Source organism: Chiloscyllium plagiosum, unplaced genomic scaffold (genome assembly GCF_037043375.1).
Source record: "Chiloscyllium plagiosum isolate Xiang-an unplaced genomic scaffold, Cpla_swu_hap1 HiC_scaffold_29, whole genome shotgun sequence".
NCBI lineage: Eukaryota > Metazoa > Chordata > Chondrichthyes > Orectolobiformes > Hemiscylliidae > Chiloscyllium > Chiloscyllium plagiosum.
The window spans coordinates 42,179,522-42,195,149 of NW_028270167.1; the positions used below are offsets into that span (position 1 = coordinate 42,179,522).

The following is a 15,628-nucleotide window of genomic DNA, read 5'->3' on the forward strand; positions in this document are numbered from 1 at the left end:
GCACAGAAAAAGGGCCTTCAACACATGATATGATGTCTGAGCCTGTTAATAAGAATCATAACTATTCTAATCTCATTTTCCAGCACTTGACCACACTGCCTTGCGTGCCTTCACATTGCAAGTGCACACCTCAATGTTTCTTAAATATTATACCAGCTATATTAACAATGAGTTCCAGATTCTCACCACACTCTGGCTAAAAGCATTTTTCTTCACATCTCCTATAAACCTGGTGCCCTTACCTTAAATCTATGTCCTCTGGTCATTGTTCCCTTCATTAAGGGAGGAGGTTTCAGCCTGTCTAACCTATCTATGCCTCTCAATTTTATACATCTCAATCATGTTGCATCTCAATCTCAATTTCCTTTGGTCTAAGGAAAACAACCCCAATCTTATCCAATCTCCCTTTATAACAGTATTCAAACCCTCACTAATCTTTCATTATTTTTCTTCTTCTTATTTATCAATTTTAGTTTGGAACTATGAAGTTGGACCGGTGAGCGCAAGATGATTTTGGATTGTGGGTAACAGCTTGTTTTAAAAAGAAAAATGCCAAACAAGCCATTGTTTATTCATGAGGCCAGGCCTGGGAGTTAGTTGCAAGTTGTTTCCTGACCAAAAGGGTCTGCAGATGCATTTTCACTGGGGAAGAGCATTATTTTGAATAGGTAGCCAAAGTTAGCTATTAATGAGGTCAGTACCTGGGAATTGGTTGCAGCAAGTCTGGGAGACATCTTATACTCAAGCAGTTGAACAGTAACCGGGACTTTGAAGAGGAGTCGGAATTGGGCTTTGGACTGTGTTTTCTGTTATAAATGGCACCTGGTTGTTTGTACTACAGTATGAATATTTGAAAGCCCCTGCCTAACCTCCCATGAGCAGCTCCTGGAAGCTCAGAGAAAAGATACAAGGTTAATGGTTTGACTGCCTTTATTTGAGTGAACTGTAATGGTGAACCTGATCAATATCCTCAGAAAATCTATGCCTTATCTACATCTGTGGAACAATGCATTCTGAAAACCATTTAGATAATTTCGCTGGTTGAATTATTATCTTTTATTTATCCTTTAATTGTGTTTGTTTGCCTGTCTTGTGTGTGAATGGAACTGAAAACAAAGGGTGTTGGATTGAAAACATAGCTGAAAATGTGTTGCTGGAAAAGCGCAGCAGGTCAGGCAGCATCCAAGGAACAGGAGAATCGACGTTTCGGGCATAAGCCCTTCTTCAGGAATGAGGAAAGTGTGCCCAGCAGGCTAAGATAAAAGGTAGGGAGGAGGGACTTGGGGGAGGGGCGTTGGAAATGCGATAGGTGGAAGGAGGTCAAGGTGAGGGTGATAGGCCGGAGTGGGGTGGGGGCGGAGAGGTCAGGAAGAAGATTGCAGGTTAGGAAGGCGGTGCTGAGTTTGAGGGATTTGACTGAGACAGGCTGGGGGGAGGGGAAATGAGGAAACTGGAGAAATCTGAGTTCATCCCTTGTGGTTGGAGGGTTCCCAGGCAGAAGATGAGGCGCTCTTCCTCCAACCGTCGTGTTGCTATGGTCTGGCGATGGAGGAGTCCAAGGACTTGCATGTCCTTGGTGGAGTGGGAGGGGGAGTTGAAGTGTTGAGCCACGGGGTGGTTGGGTTGGTTGGTCCGGGTGTCCCAGAGGTGTTCTCTGAATCGTTCCGCAAGTAGGATTGAAAACATAGACCAATTAAATTCCTTTGTTATTTAATTTTCTGCTCTGCTAAAGTTACTGTATTATCAATAAACTGCTTAGTCTTTTGATTTAGCAACAAACCAATGTCGAAAATTGATAATTCTCAAAGTCCGGGATTGATTATTTTAAAAAGTCTGGTTAGAAATCACTGGTGTTAACTTTGAGGATCTTAAATGTTTAATTTTACGATATTGCAAATATAGAACCCACGAAAGGTGACTGGCCTAGATGGAGTCACGGACATATCCTGCACAGACCAACTGGTGGGAGTACATGCAGACATTTTTAATCTCATCCTAACTCCAACGTGAGGTTTCCACCTACTTCAAGAAGACCATTATCATCCCAAAGCCAAAGAAAAATCAAACTACCATTCTGTGGCTCTGACATCCATCATAACGAAGTGTTTGAAGAGAGTAGTAATGGCACACATCAATTCCAGCCTCCCAAACTGCCTTGATTCACGACAATTCGCCTGCCGTCACAATAGATCCATTCCCTGGCTTTATACTCATCCCTGGAACATCTGGATAACAAGGACACCTACATCAGACTGCTATGTATTGACTTTAGGTCTTCCTTCAACATTATAATTCTAACCAAACTCATCTCCAAACTCAGAGATCTAGGTCTTGGCTCCCCACTTTGGAACTGGATCCTTGACTCCCTGACCCGCATACCACAAGCAGTAAGGATAGGCAAAAGCACCTCCTCCCAGATAATCCTTAACACCTGTGTCCTGCAAAGTTCCATACTCAGCCCCTTATATACTCATGAATGTGTGGCCAAATTCAGCACTAACTCCATTTACAAGTTTTCTGATGACCCCACTGTAGTGGGTCAGATCTCAAACAATGACGAGACAGAATACAGGAAGGAGATAGACAGCTTAGTGGCATGATGTAAAGATAGCAATCTCTCTCAATGTCAGCAAAACAAAGGACTTCAGAAAGCAGAGTAAAGGACATGTACCTGTCTGTATCAATGAGGTGGCGATGGTTCAGAGCTTCAAATTCTTGGGAATAAATATCAGCAACAATCTGTCCTGATCCATCCATGTCAGAAAAGCACACCAATATCTCTATTTCTCAGAAGCCTAAGGAAATTCAGCATGTCCACAATCACTCTGACCAATTTTTATAGATGTGCCATATAAAGTGTCCTGTTTGGATGCATCACAACTTGGTATGGCAACTGCTCTGCCCAAGACTGCAAGTAGAGAGTTGTGAACACAGCCCAGATCATCATGGAAACCAGCCTTCCAACCACTGACTCAGTCTATCCTTCCTGCTGCCTTTGGGAAGCAGACTTGATCAAAGACCCCTCCCACCCACACACCCTGGTTACATTCTCTTCCACCCTCTTCCATTGGACAAAAGATACAAAAGTTTAAAATCATATACCATCGAGTCAAGAACAGCTTCTTCCCCACTGTTATTAGATTTATGCCTTGGCTAATAAATCTTGCCTTCATAACCACTTTATCCACCTTTCCTGATACCTTAAATGATCCATGTACTTGCACACCAAGGTCCCTCTGATCCTCCTGTTGGACGATAATCTGGTGTCATGTGACATCTGACCTCATTCACCCCAGTCCAACACCTGCATCTCCACATCATGTCATTCTCAAGTGAAGCAGCTCACGCTTATCTAGATGGAATTCCATCTGACCAGCCTGTCTATATCCTCTTGTAGCCTAAGGCTATGCTCCTCGTTATTTACCACCAGATCATTTTTGTATCATCTGCAAACTTATTGATCAGCCTTTCTGCATTCGAGTCTAAATCATTTATGTAAAACCCAACAGCAAGGGCCCCAAAATTGTGGGGCCCCACTGGACACAGACTTACAGTTGAAAAAAAACACCCATAACAATCACCTTCTGCTTCCTGCTATTCAGCAAACTGTGGATCCAATTTGCCAAATTTCCTTGCATTCTATGAGCTTTCATCTTTGCTATCAGTTTTCCATGTTGAGTGAACAGCACGATGGATTTGTCATTTGCTAAGACTTTGCTGGAGCCAGAAAATGTATCCTAAGTGGGGCGCAACAATAAGAAAGGTTTATTTCATGGAATTAGCAGAATTTCATGTAAAGATAAGAACAGGAGCTACAAAGTGTTGAGGCAGCAGCACAACTTTTGGAATTTAAAGAAATCTTGCCTTGAGTTATGTAGAATTCAATTGCTGATGAACCAACTTGAACTGGAAAGAGATAGAGAAAAGTAAAAACAAGAACACCAAAGAGACAAAAGAGACTAAAATAGGCTTGACTCGAAAGGGAGAAAGAAAAACAGTGCAACAAATGAAACTTTTAAAAATTTGTAACTGAACTCCAGACAAAAATCCAGGATAGGAGTAAATTTGATTCATTGGGTTTCACAGAGAAAGAAAGAAGTTGGACATTATGCATGGAAAAATTGAAATTTCATTCAGGCAGGGGAATAATCAGGATCTTGATGCAGCTTCATTTGGTGAAGACAGGGCTGAAAGATATTTTAGGTAAAAACAATGACTGCAGATGCTGGAAACCAGATTCGGGATCAATGGTGCTGGAAGAGCACAGCAGTTCAGGCAGAATCCGAGGAGCTCAGCAAAATCGATGTTTTGGGCAAAAGCCCTTCATCAGGAATAAAGGCAGAGAGCCTGAAGCGTGGAGAGATAAGCTAGGGGAGGGTGAGGGTGGGGAGAGAGTAGCATAGAGTACAATGGGTGAGTGGGGGAGGAGATGAAGGTGATAGGTCAGGGAGGAGAGGGTGGAATGGATAGGTGGAAAAGGAGCTAGTCAGGTCGGACAAGTCCGGACAAGTCAAGGGGACTGGAAGTTTGAAACTAGGATGAGGTGGGGGAAGGGGAAATGAGGAAGCTGTTGAAGTCCACATTGATGCCCTGGGGTTGAAGTGTTCCGAGGGGGAAGATGAGGCGTTCTTCCTCCAGGCGTCTGGCGGTGAGGGAGCGGTGGTGAAGGAGGCCCAGGACCTCCATGTCCTCGGCAGAGTGGGAGGGGGAGTTGAAATGTTGGGCCACGGGGCAGTTTGGTTGATTGGTGCGGGTGTCTCGGAGATGTTCCCTAAAGCGCTCTGCTAGGAGGCGCCCAGTCTCCCCAATGTAGAGGAGACCGCATCGGGAGCAACGGATACAATACATGATATTAGTGGATGTGCAGGTAAAATTTTGATGGATATGGAAGGCTCCTTTAGGGCCTTGGATAGAGGTGAGGGAGGAGGTGTGGGCACAGGTTTTACAATTCCTGCGGTGGCAGGGGAAAGTGCCAGGATGGGAGGGTGGGTCGTAGGGGGGCTTGGACCTGACCAGGTAGTCACGGAGGGGACGGTCTTTGCGGAAGGCGGAAAGGGATGGGGAGGGAAATATATCCCTGGTGGTGGGGTCTTTTTGGAGGTGGCGGAAATGTCGGCGGATGATTTGGTTTATGCGAAGGTTGGTAGGGTGGAGGGTGAGCAGCAGGGGCGTTCTGTCCTTGTTACGGTTGGAGGGGTGGGGTCTGAGGGCGGAGGTGCGAGATGTGGATGAGATGCGTTGGAGGACATCTTTAACCACGTGGGAAGGGAAATTGCGGTCTCTAAAGAAGGAGGCCATCTGGTGTGTTCTGTGGTGGAACTGGTCCTCCTGGGAGCAGATACGGCGGAGGCGGAGGAATTGGGAATACGGGGTGGCATTTTTGCAAGAGGTAGGGTGGGAAGAGGTGTAATCCAGGTAGCTGTGGGAGTCGGTGGGTTTGTAAAAAATGTCAGTGTCAAGTCGGTCGTCACTAATGGAGATGGAGAGGTCCAGGAAGGATATTTAGTTCATTTGACAAAGTTGCAGTATAATTACAGTGACACAAAGACATATGGACTTCGATTTTGCAAAGTGATTTGGAAGGAAAAGCAATGGATGGCTGTTTGAGTTCTGTGAAAGAGCAACTTTCAGTTAAAATGCAATTCTTAACCCAAATGAGTCAGAGTCAGACTCATACAGCATGGAAACAGACCCTTCAGTCCAATTAGTCCATGCCAAACATAGTCCCAAGTTAAACTTGTCCCACCTACCTTCTCCTGGCCTATATCTCTACAAACCTTTCCTATTTTTGTCCTTATCTATAGGTCTTTTAAACATTTATAATTGTATCCACATCCTCAGGAAGCTTATTCCACATGCAAACCACCTTCTATGTAAAGGTTCTGACTCTAATGGCTTTTTTAAATCTCTCCCCCCTCACCTTAAAAACATGTCCCCTAGTCTTGAAATCCCCCGTCCTCGGGAAAAGACAACTACCATTAACTCTACCTCTAACCCTCATTATTTTATACACTTTAACTTTCCCAGAAACAATAGCAATATGAGGTTTTAATGAGCATGTGCCTGGTTAATACAATTATACAGTCATAGAGATGTACAGCATAGAAACAGACCCTTCGGTCCAACACGTCCATGCCGACCAGATATCCCATCCCAATCTAGTCCCACCTGCCAGCAACCGGCCTATATCCCTCCAAACCCTTCCTATTCACATACCCATCCAATGCCTCTTAAATATTGCAATTGTACCAGCCTCCACAACTTCCTCTGGCAGCTCATTCCATGCACGTACCACCCTCTGTGTGAAACACTTGCCCCGTAGGTCTCTTTTATATCTTTCCTCTATTTCTGGACTCCCCGACCCCAGGGAAAAGACTTTGCCTATTTACCCTATCCATGCCCCTCATAATTTTGTAAACCTCTATAAGGTCAGCCCTCAGCCTCCGATGCTCCAGGGAAAACAGCCCTAGCCTGTTTAGCCTCTCCCAATAGCTCAAATCCTTCAACCCTAGCAACATCCTTGCAAATCTTTTCTGAATCCTTTCAAGTTTCACAACATCTTTCCCGACAGGAAGGAGACCAGAATTGTACGCAATATTCCAACAGTGGCCTAACCAATGTCCTGTACAGCCGCAACATGACCTCCCAACTCCTGTACTCAATACTCTGACCAATAAAGGAAAGCATACCAAACGCCTTCTTCACTATCTTATCTACCTGCGACTCCACTTTCAAGGAGCTATGAACCTGCACTCCAAGGTCTCTTTGTTCAGCAACACTCCCTAGGACCTTACTATTAAGTGTATATGTCCTGCTAAGATTTGCTTTCCCAAAATGCAGTACCTCACATTTATCTGAATTACACTTATAGAACATAGAACATGTGGGCGGCACGGTGGCACAGTGGGCGGCACGGTGGCACAGTGGTTAGCACTGCTGCCTCACAGCGCCAGAGACCCGGGTTCATTTCCCGACTCAGGCGACTGACTGTGTGGAGTTTGCACATTCTCCCCGTGTCTGCGTGGGTTTCCTCCGGGTGCTGCGGTTTCCTCCCACAGTCCAAAGATGTGCAGGTCAGGTGAATTGGCTATGCTAAATTGCCCATAGTGTTAGGTAAGGGGTAAAATGTGGGGTATGGGGGGTTACGCTTCGGCGGGTCGGTGTGGACTTGTTGGGCCGAAGGGCCTGTTTCCACACTGTAAAGTAATCTAATCTAATCTAAACATAGAAGAATACAGCACAGTACAGGCCCTTCGGCCCTCGATGTTGCACCGATCCAAGCCCACCTAACCTACACTAGCCCACTGTCCTCCATATGCCTATCCAATGCCCGCTTAAATGCCCATAATGAGGGAGAGTCCACCACTGCTACTGGCAGGGCATTCCATGAACTCACAACTCGCTGAGTAAAGAACCTATCCCTAACATCTGTCCTATACCTACCCCCCCTTAATTTAAAGCTATGCCCCCTTGTAATAGCTGACTCCATATGTGGAAAAAGATTCCCACTGTCGACCCTATCTAAACCCCTAATCATCTTGTAAACTTCATCTGCCACTTCTCAGCTCATTGGCCCATCTGATCTACATCCTGTTGTAATCTGAAGTAACGCTCTTTGCTGTCCACTAGAACATAGAAGAACATAGAACATAGAAGAATACAGCGCAGTACAGGCCCTTTGGCCCTCGATGTTGCGCCGATCCAAGCCCACCTAACCTATACTAACCCACTATCCTCCATATACCTATCCAATGCCCGCTTAAATGCCCATAAAGAGGGAGAGTCCACCACTGCTACTGGCAGGGCATTCCATGAACTTACGACTCGCTGAGTGAAGAACCTACCCCTAACTTCAGCCCTATATCTACCCCCCCTTAATTTAAAGCTATGTCCCCTTGTAATACCCGACTCCATACGCGGAAAAAGGTTCACACTGTCAACCCGATCTAACCCCCTAATCATCTTGTACACTTCAATCAAGTCACCCCTAAACCTTCTTTTCTCTAATGAAAACAGCCCCAAGTGTCTCAGTCTTTCCTCATACGATCTTCCTTCCATACCAGGCAACATCCTGGTAAACCTCTGCACCCGTTCCAGTGCCTCCACATCCTTCCTATAGTATGGCGACCAAAACTGCACACAATATTCCAGATGCGGCCGCACCAGAGTCTTATACAACTGCATCATGACCTCAGGACTCCGGAACTCAATTCCTCTACCAATAAAAGCCAGTACGCCATATGCCTTCCTCACCGCACTATTTACCTGGGTGGCAACTTTCAGAGATCTGTGTACATGGACACCAAGATCCCTCTGCTCATCCACACTACCAAGTATCCGACCATTAGCCCAGTACCCCATCTTTTTGTTATTCTTCCCAAAGTGAATCACCTCACACTTAGCTACATTGAATTCCATTTGCCACCTTTCTGCCTAGCTCTGCAGCTTCTCTATATCCTGCTGTAACCTGCCACATCCTTCCTCACTGTCAACAACTCCTCCGACTTTCGTATCATCCGCAAACTTGCTCACCCAACCTTCTAACCCCTCTTCCAGGTCATTTATAAAAATGACAAACAGCAATGGTCCCAAAACAGATCCTTGCGGAACACCGCTAGTGACGGCACTCCATGAAGAAACTTTGCCATCAACTACTACCCTCTGTCTTCTTCCATCCAGCCAATTCCTAATCCAAACCTCCAACTCACCCTCAATGCCATATCTCCGTATTTTCTGCAGTAGCCTACCATGGGGAACCTTATCAAACGCCTTACTAAAATCCATACATACCACATCTACCGCTTTCCCCTCATCAACCTCCTTCGTCACCTTTTCAAAGAATTCAATAAGGTTTGTGAGGCACGACCTGCCCTTCACAAAACCATGCTGACTATCCTTGATCACATTATTCCTATCCAGATGTGCATAAATCCTATCCCTTACAATTCTCTCTAAGACTTTGCCCACAACAGAAGTGAGACTCACCGGCCTATAGTTACTAGGGTTATCCCTACTCCCCTTTTTGAACAAGGGAACCACATTTGCTATCCTCCAGTCTTCTCCTGTAGACAAAGAGGACATAAAAATCAAGGCCAATGGCTCTGCAATCTCCTCCCTTGCTTCCCAGAGAATCCTAGGATAAATGCCATCAGGCCCAGGGGACTTATCTATTTTCACCTTTTCCAGGATTTCCAACACCTCTTCTCTACATACCTCAAAGCCATCCATTCTACTTATTTGTGACTCAGTATTCACATCGACGACAATGCCCTGTTCCTGAGTAAATACTGAAGAAAAGTATTCATTCAGTGTCTCCCCAATCTCTTCCGCCTCCACACGCAACTTCCCACTACTATCCTTGACTGGACCTATTCCTACCCTAGTCATTCTTTTATTCCTAACATACCTATAGAAAGCCTTAGGGTTTTCCCTAATCCTACCGACTAAGGACCTTTCATGTCCCCTCCTTGCTGCTCTTAGCTCTCTCTTCAGGTCCTTCCTAGCTACCCTATAACTCTCAATCGCCCCAATTGAACCTTCACATCTCATCTTGAGATAGGCCGCCCTCTTCCATTTAACAAGGGATTCCAATTCCTTATTAAACCACGGCTCCCTCGCACGACCCTTTCCTCCCTGCCTGACAGGTACATAATTATCAAGGACACTCAATAGTTGCTCCTTGAACAAGCTCCACATATCATTTACACTCTTGCCTTGGAGTCTACTTTTCCAAGCCACACATCCTAAGTCATGCCTCACCGCATCATAATTTCCCTGACCCCAGCTATAACTCTTGCCATGTAGTACACACTTATCCCTCTCCATCACGAGAGTAAAAATCACCGAATTATGGTCACTATCCCCAAAGTGCTCACCTACCTCTAATTCTAACACCTGGCCTGGTTCGTTACCCAGAACCAAATCCAGTATGGCCTCACCTCTTGTTGGCCTGTCTACATATTGTGTCAGGAAACTCTCCTGCACACATTGAACAAACACTGACCCATCTAACGAACTTGAGCTATAGCTTTCCCAATCAATATCAGGAAAGTTAAAGTCCCCCATAACAACCACCCTATTACTGTCACTCATCTCCTGAATCACCTTCCCTATCCTTTCTTCAATGATTCTAGGACTATTAGGAGGCCTGTAAAAGACTCCTAACAGGGTGACCTCACCTTTCCTATTCCTAACCTCAGCCCAAACTACCTCAGATGGCAAGTCCTCATCCATCGTCCTTTCCACCACTGTAATACTATCTTTGACAAGCAATGCCACACCTCCCCCTCTTTTACCCCCACCTCTGACCCTACTAAAACATTTAAATCCTGGAACCTGCAACAGCCAATCCTGTCCCTGTTCTAGCCATGTCTCCGTAATAGCCACAACATCGAAGTCCCAGGTACCAACCCACGCTGCAAGTTCACCTACCTTATTTCGTATACTTCTTGCATTGAAGTATACACTCTTCAAGCCACTTTCCTGTTTACAGACACCCTCCTTGGAAATTGATGCCATGTTCCTAACCTCCCTACACTCCAGGCCCTGCACCCTGAAGCTACAATCTGGGTTCCCATGCCCCTGCAGAGTTAGTTTAAACCCCCCCCAAGAGCACTAGCAAACCTCCCCCCAAGAATACTGGTGCCCCTCAGGTTCAGGTGTAGACCATCCTGTTTATAGAGGTCCCACCGTCCCCAGAAAGAACCCCAGTTATCCAAAAACCGGAATCCCTCCCTCCTGCACCATCCCTGTAGCCACGCATTTAAGTGTTCTCTTTCCCTATTCCTCGAATCTCTATCACGTGGCACGGGTAACAAACCAGAGACAACAACTCTGTTCGTTCTAACTCTGAGCTTCCAACCTAGCTCCCTGAAAGCCTGTCTAACATCCTCAGCACTCCTCCTACCTATGTCGTTGGTGCCAATATGGACCACGACTTCGGGCTACACCTTCAATTTTGGTGTCATCTGCAAATTTACTAACTGTACGTCTTACGCTCGCATCCAAATCATTTATGTAAATGACAAAAAGTACAGGACCCAGCACCAATCCTCGTGGCACTCCACTGGTCACAGGCCTCCAGTCTGAAAAACAACCCTGCACCATCACCCTCTCTCTTCTATCTTTAAGCCAGTTCTGTATCCAAATGGCTAGTTCTCCCTCCATTCCGCGAGATCTAATCTTGCTAACCAGTCCCAGTCGAACGCCTTACTGAAGTCCATATAAACCACATCTACCGCTCTGCCCTCATCAATCCTCTTTGTTACTTCCTCAAAAACTCAACCAAGTTTGTGAGACATGATTTCCCACACACAAAGCCATGTTGACTATCCCTAATCGGTGCCTTTCCAAATACATGAACATCCCATCCCTCAGGATTCCCTCCAAAAACTTGCCCACTACCAATGTCAGGCTCATTGTCTACAGTTCCCTGGCTTGTCCTTACCACCCTTCTTAAATAGTAGCACCCCTTTAGCCAACCTCCAGTCTTCCGACACCTCACCTGTGACTATCGATGATACAAATATCTCAGCAAGAGGCCCAGCAATCACTTCTCTAGCTTCCCACAGAGTTCTAGGGTACATCTGATCAGATTCTGGGGATTTATCCACCTTTACCCATTTCAAGCCATCCAGCACTTCCTCCTCTGTAATATGGACATTTTGCAAGAAGTTACCATCTATTTCCCTACAGTCTATATCTTCCATATCCTTTTCCATAGTAAATACTGATGCAAAATGCTCATTTAGTATCTCCCCCATTTTCTGCGGCTCCACACAAATGCATGCAGAATATTTTTAAAATTGTTATTGATCAAAAAAGACATTTATATTTGGCTTGTTTTTTTCAAGAATACTGAAGATGCATCATACCTAACATACCCTAAAACTTAAGAGAAACATTTTGAAAGCACGGCAGATGTCCATCACTTGGAATGTATGGTCTCTGCTGATGAACTTGTTTTGGAACATCACTTCTGCAAACCAGCAAATGATATAACCTCACAAATGAAAATCAATTTTGGTGATTTGGGTCACTTTGGCTGTGGCAGCAGATGTATCTGTGGAACAAGGCTTGACAAGGTATCAACAGGAGAAAGTGAGGTCTGCAGATGCTGGAGATCAGAGCTGAAAATGTGTTGCTGGAAAAGCGTAGCAGGTCAGGCAGCATCCAGGGAACAAGAGAATCGACGTTTCGGGCATAAGCCCTTCTTCGGGAATGAGGAAAGTTTGTCCAGCAGGCTAAGATAAAAGGTAGGGAGGAGGGACTAGGAGGAGGGGCGTTGGAAATGTGATAGGTGGAAAGAGGTCAAGGTGAGGGTGATAGGTCAGACTGGGGTAGGGGCGGAGAGGTCAGGAAGAAGATTGCAGGTTAGGAAGGCGGTGCTGAGTTCGATGGATTTGACTGAGACAAGGTGGGGGGAGGGGGAGTGAGGAAACTGGTATCAACAGCACCTCCGTGTAATATTGGATGCAATTGATACTTTCCAGTCATGTTGTTAAACCGTGAAGATTTACAGAACAGAAATATGGTTAATGTTCAATGGCTTGGTCCAATGTTCTACTAAATTGTAGAGACATGAATAGGAAAGGTTTGGAGGGATATGGGCCAGAAGCGGAAAGGTGGGACTAATTTCGTTTGGGATTACATTTGGCATGGACTGGTTGGACCGAAGGCTCTGTTTCCGTGCTATATGATTCTATAATTCTGCTTATTTCTGGTAGTTTTGTTGTATTTACTTCAGGTAACAGAGCAGCTGATTATGGTACCATTTAATGTGTCGGACTGGGGAAAGAAAAATTCAATCTTTCTTTTTGCTGATCACTTCAGTGACATTTGCCGCAATATACACATAAATAGGAATCTGCTAACACTGGGGAAGCAGGGTTACTTCAATGACTTACATCTTTAAACGAACTCTACGCACACTTGCCTAGATTTACATGGTTAATAAGGATTTGTCAGATTTGATGCCATCAAGTTTCAGTGTCTGGAATATGACACGAGTATAATTCAACTCCTGTGGGGAGATGGGACTAAAGTCACTATCCATCAAATATTTAGAATTTCTTCAAACTAATTGGCTATAATGTGGATTACCAGTAGTCCTGCATTCTATAAGCTATTAAGTCTCAGGTGGAGAACTGAAAAGTTTCCAAAATAAGAACAGCTCCAGTTTTAGCCAAATAATATATCTCACAGAGAAATGTACAAATCTCCATTTTAGATCCCACAAGGAAACTGGAGGAACTGAAAATACACACAAACTTTAAAGGAAGACCAAGGCTGTTCGGAATAATATCAAAGTTAAAAGTGATGTACAGAAGTTAATATAATTTCAGTGTAAAAAATAAATTGGAACTTAAAGAAAAACCAGTTGCACAAGCAGGAATGCCTGTGGAATCTGCAAAAGACACTAAAATAATCAGGTAATAAAACCACAACAATAGGATATTGGCAAGTTTTTCCTTAGTACCTCCAACTTTGGTAAATATAAATGCTTGAGCTAATCACGGATATTCTTTATGTACTGAAGAAGTGAATCAAATTACTAAAGCCTATCAAAGTTTTGCTTTCTAGGGAAAAATATTGCTATACACCTCTGACAAAATAAATTCTTCAAAAATTAGATAACGAGAGTCCAGAGGCAGTATGTTCCTATTAGTGTGAAGGATAAGGCTGGTAGTTGTGGGGAATGCCAGATAACTAGAGAAATTGAGGCTCTGGTCAAGAAAGAAAAGGAGGCATATGACAGACAGAGACAGCTGGGATCAAGTAAATCCCTTGAGGAGATAGGGGCAGTAGGAGTATACTCAAGGGGGAAATCAGAAGAGTAAAGAGGGAACGTGAGATAACTTGGGCAAATAAGGTTAAGGAGAATCCAAAGGGATTCTACAAATAGATCAAGGGCAAGAATAACTAGGCAGTGAATAGAGCCTCAAAAGATCAACAAGGCCACCTATGTGTGGAACCGTAGGAGAGGGGTGAGATACTAAATGAATAATTTGCATCAAAATATACTGTGGAGCAGGAAATGGAAGCTAAACAACTTGGAAAAATAAACAGCAATATTTTGAAAAGCGTTCATTTAACAGAGAAGGTGCTGAACATCTCAAAATGCAGAAAGGTAGATAAATTCCCCAGGACATGATCGGGTGTATCCTGAAAGCGCTTCCCTCCACTTCACCTGATGAAGAAGCACCGCTCCGAAAGCTTATGATTTCAAATAAACCTGTTGGACAATAACCTAGTGTCATGTGACTCTATGACGCTCTATGATATGCCAAGTGCAGGGAAATGGGTTAGCGTGGATGCATATTTTGGTCAGCACAGAACAGTTTGTGCCAAAGGGCCTGTCTCAGTGTTGTATGTTTCCATGACTCTGTGTGACTTCTGATTTTATCATTTATATAAATGATTTGAATGTGAACATTGGAGCAATGGTTAGTAGGTTTGCATATGACATCAAAATTGGTGGTGCTGTGGACAGTGAAGAAGGTTATCTCGGAGTACAACAGGACCTTCATCAGATGGGCTGCTGGGCTGAGGACTGGCAGATGGAGCTTAATTTAGATTAATGTGAGGTGCTGCATTTTGTGCAGGGGGAGGTGTGGGTGCAAGTTTTGCATCCTTGGAGGGAAGTGGAAAACTTCACCCACACCTCCCCCTCACTTCCCTACAAGGCCCTAAGGGATCCTTCCATATCCATCACAAATTCACCTGCACCTCCACACACATCATTTACTGCATCTGCTGCACCCGATGTGGCCTCCTCTACATGCGGAACATTTCAGAGAACACCTCTGGGACACCCGCACCAACCAACCCAACTGCCCCGTGGCTGAACACTTTAACTCCCCCTCCCACTCCGCCTGGAGGAAGAGCGCCTCATCTTCCGCCTAGGAACCCTCCAACCACAACGGATGAATGCAGATTTCTCTAGCTTCCTCATTTCCCCTCCCCCCACCTTATCTCAGCCCCAACCCTCAGACTCAGCACCGCCTTCTTGACCTGCAATCTTCTTCCCGACCTCTCCGCCCCCACCCCCTCTCTGGCCTATCACCCTCACCTTAACCTCCTTCCACCTATCACACTCCCAACGCCCCTTCCCCAAGTCCCTCCTCCCTATCTTTTATCTTAACCTGCTAGGCACACCTTCCTCATTCCTGAAGAAGGGCTTATGCCCAAAACGTCAATTCTCCCTGCTATAGGAAAAGTTGTGGGAAAACTTGAAAGGGTTCAGAAAAGACTTACAAGGATGTTGCCAGGGCTGGAGGGTTTGAGCTATAGCGAGCGGCTGAATAGGCTGGAGCTGTTTTCCCTGGAGTGTCAGAGGGTGAGCTATAAAATCACGAGGGGGTTGGATAGGGTGAATAGCCAAGGTATTTTCCCCAGGGTAGGGGAGTCAAAAACTAGGGAGAAAAGATATAAAAGGGACCTAAGAGACAATTCTTTCAAGCAGAGGAAGACACACATTTGGTGATGTGTGTATGGAATGATCTGCCAGAGGAAGTGGTGCAGACTGGTACAATTACAACATTTAAAAGATATTTGGATGGCTACATGAATAGGAAGGATTTAGATGGATACAAGCAAAATGCTGGGAAATGGGACTAGATTAATTTAG

At 44.9% G+C, this 15,628-nt stretch overlaps 1 protein-coding gene across 11 annotated transcripts in view; it reads right to left on the minus strand.

The window, feature by feature from the left end:
• prdm10 (PR domain containing 10) overlaps positions 1-15,628 on the minus strand; it is a 241,471-nt gene that overhangs the window by 192,768 nt on the left and 33,075 nt on the right. For 2 of the 11 annotated variants that reach the window (XM_087976530.1, XM_087976531.1), the window contains one exon: positions 3,582-3,737. The exons of 8 other annotated variants lie outside the window; for them this stretch is intronic. The gene's annotated coding sequence lies outside the window, so the exon portion shown is untranslated. Of the gene's footprint in view, positions 1-2,070; positions 2,087-3,581; positions 3,738-15,628 lie in introns of those variants that run through there. One more of the 11 variants, XM_087976532.1, reaches the window with a different exon arrangement.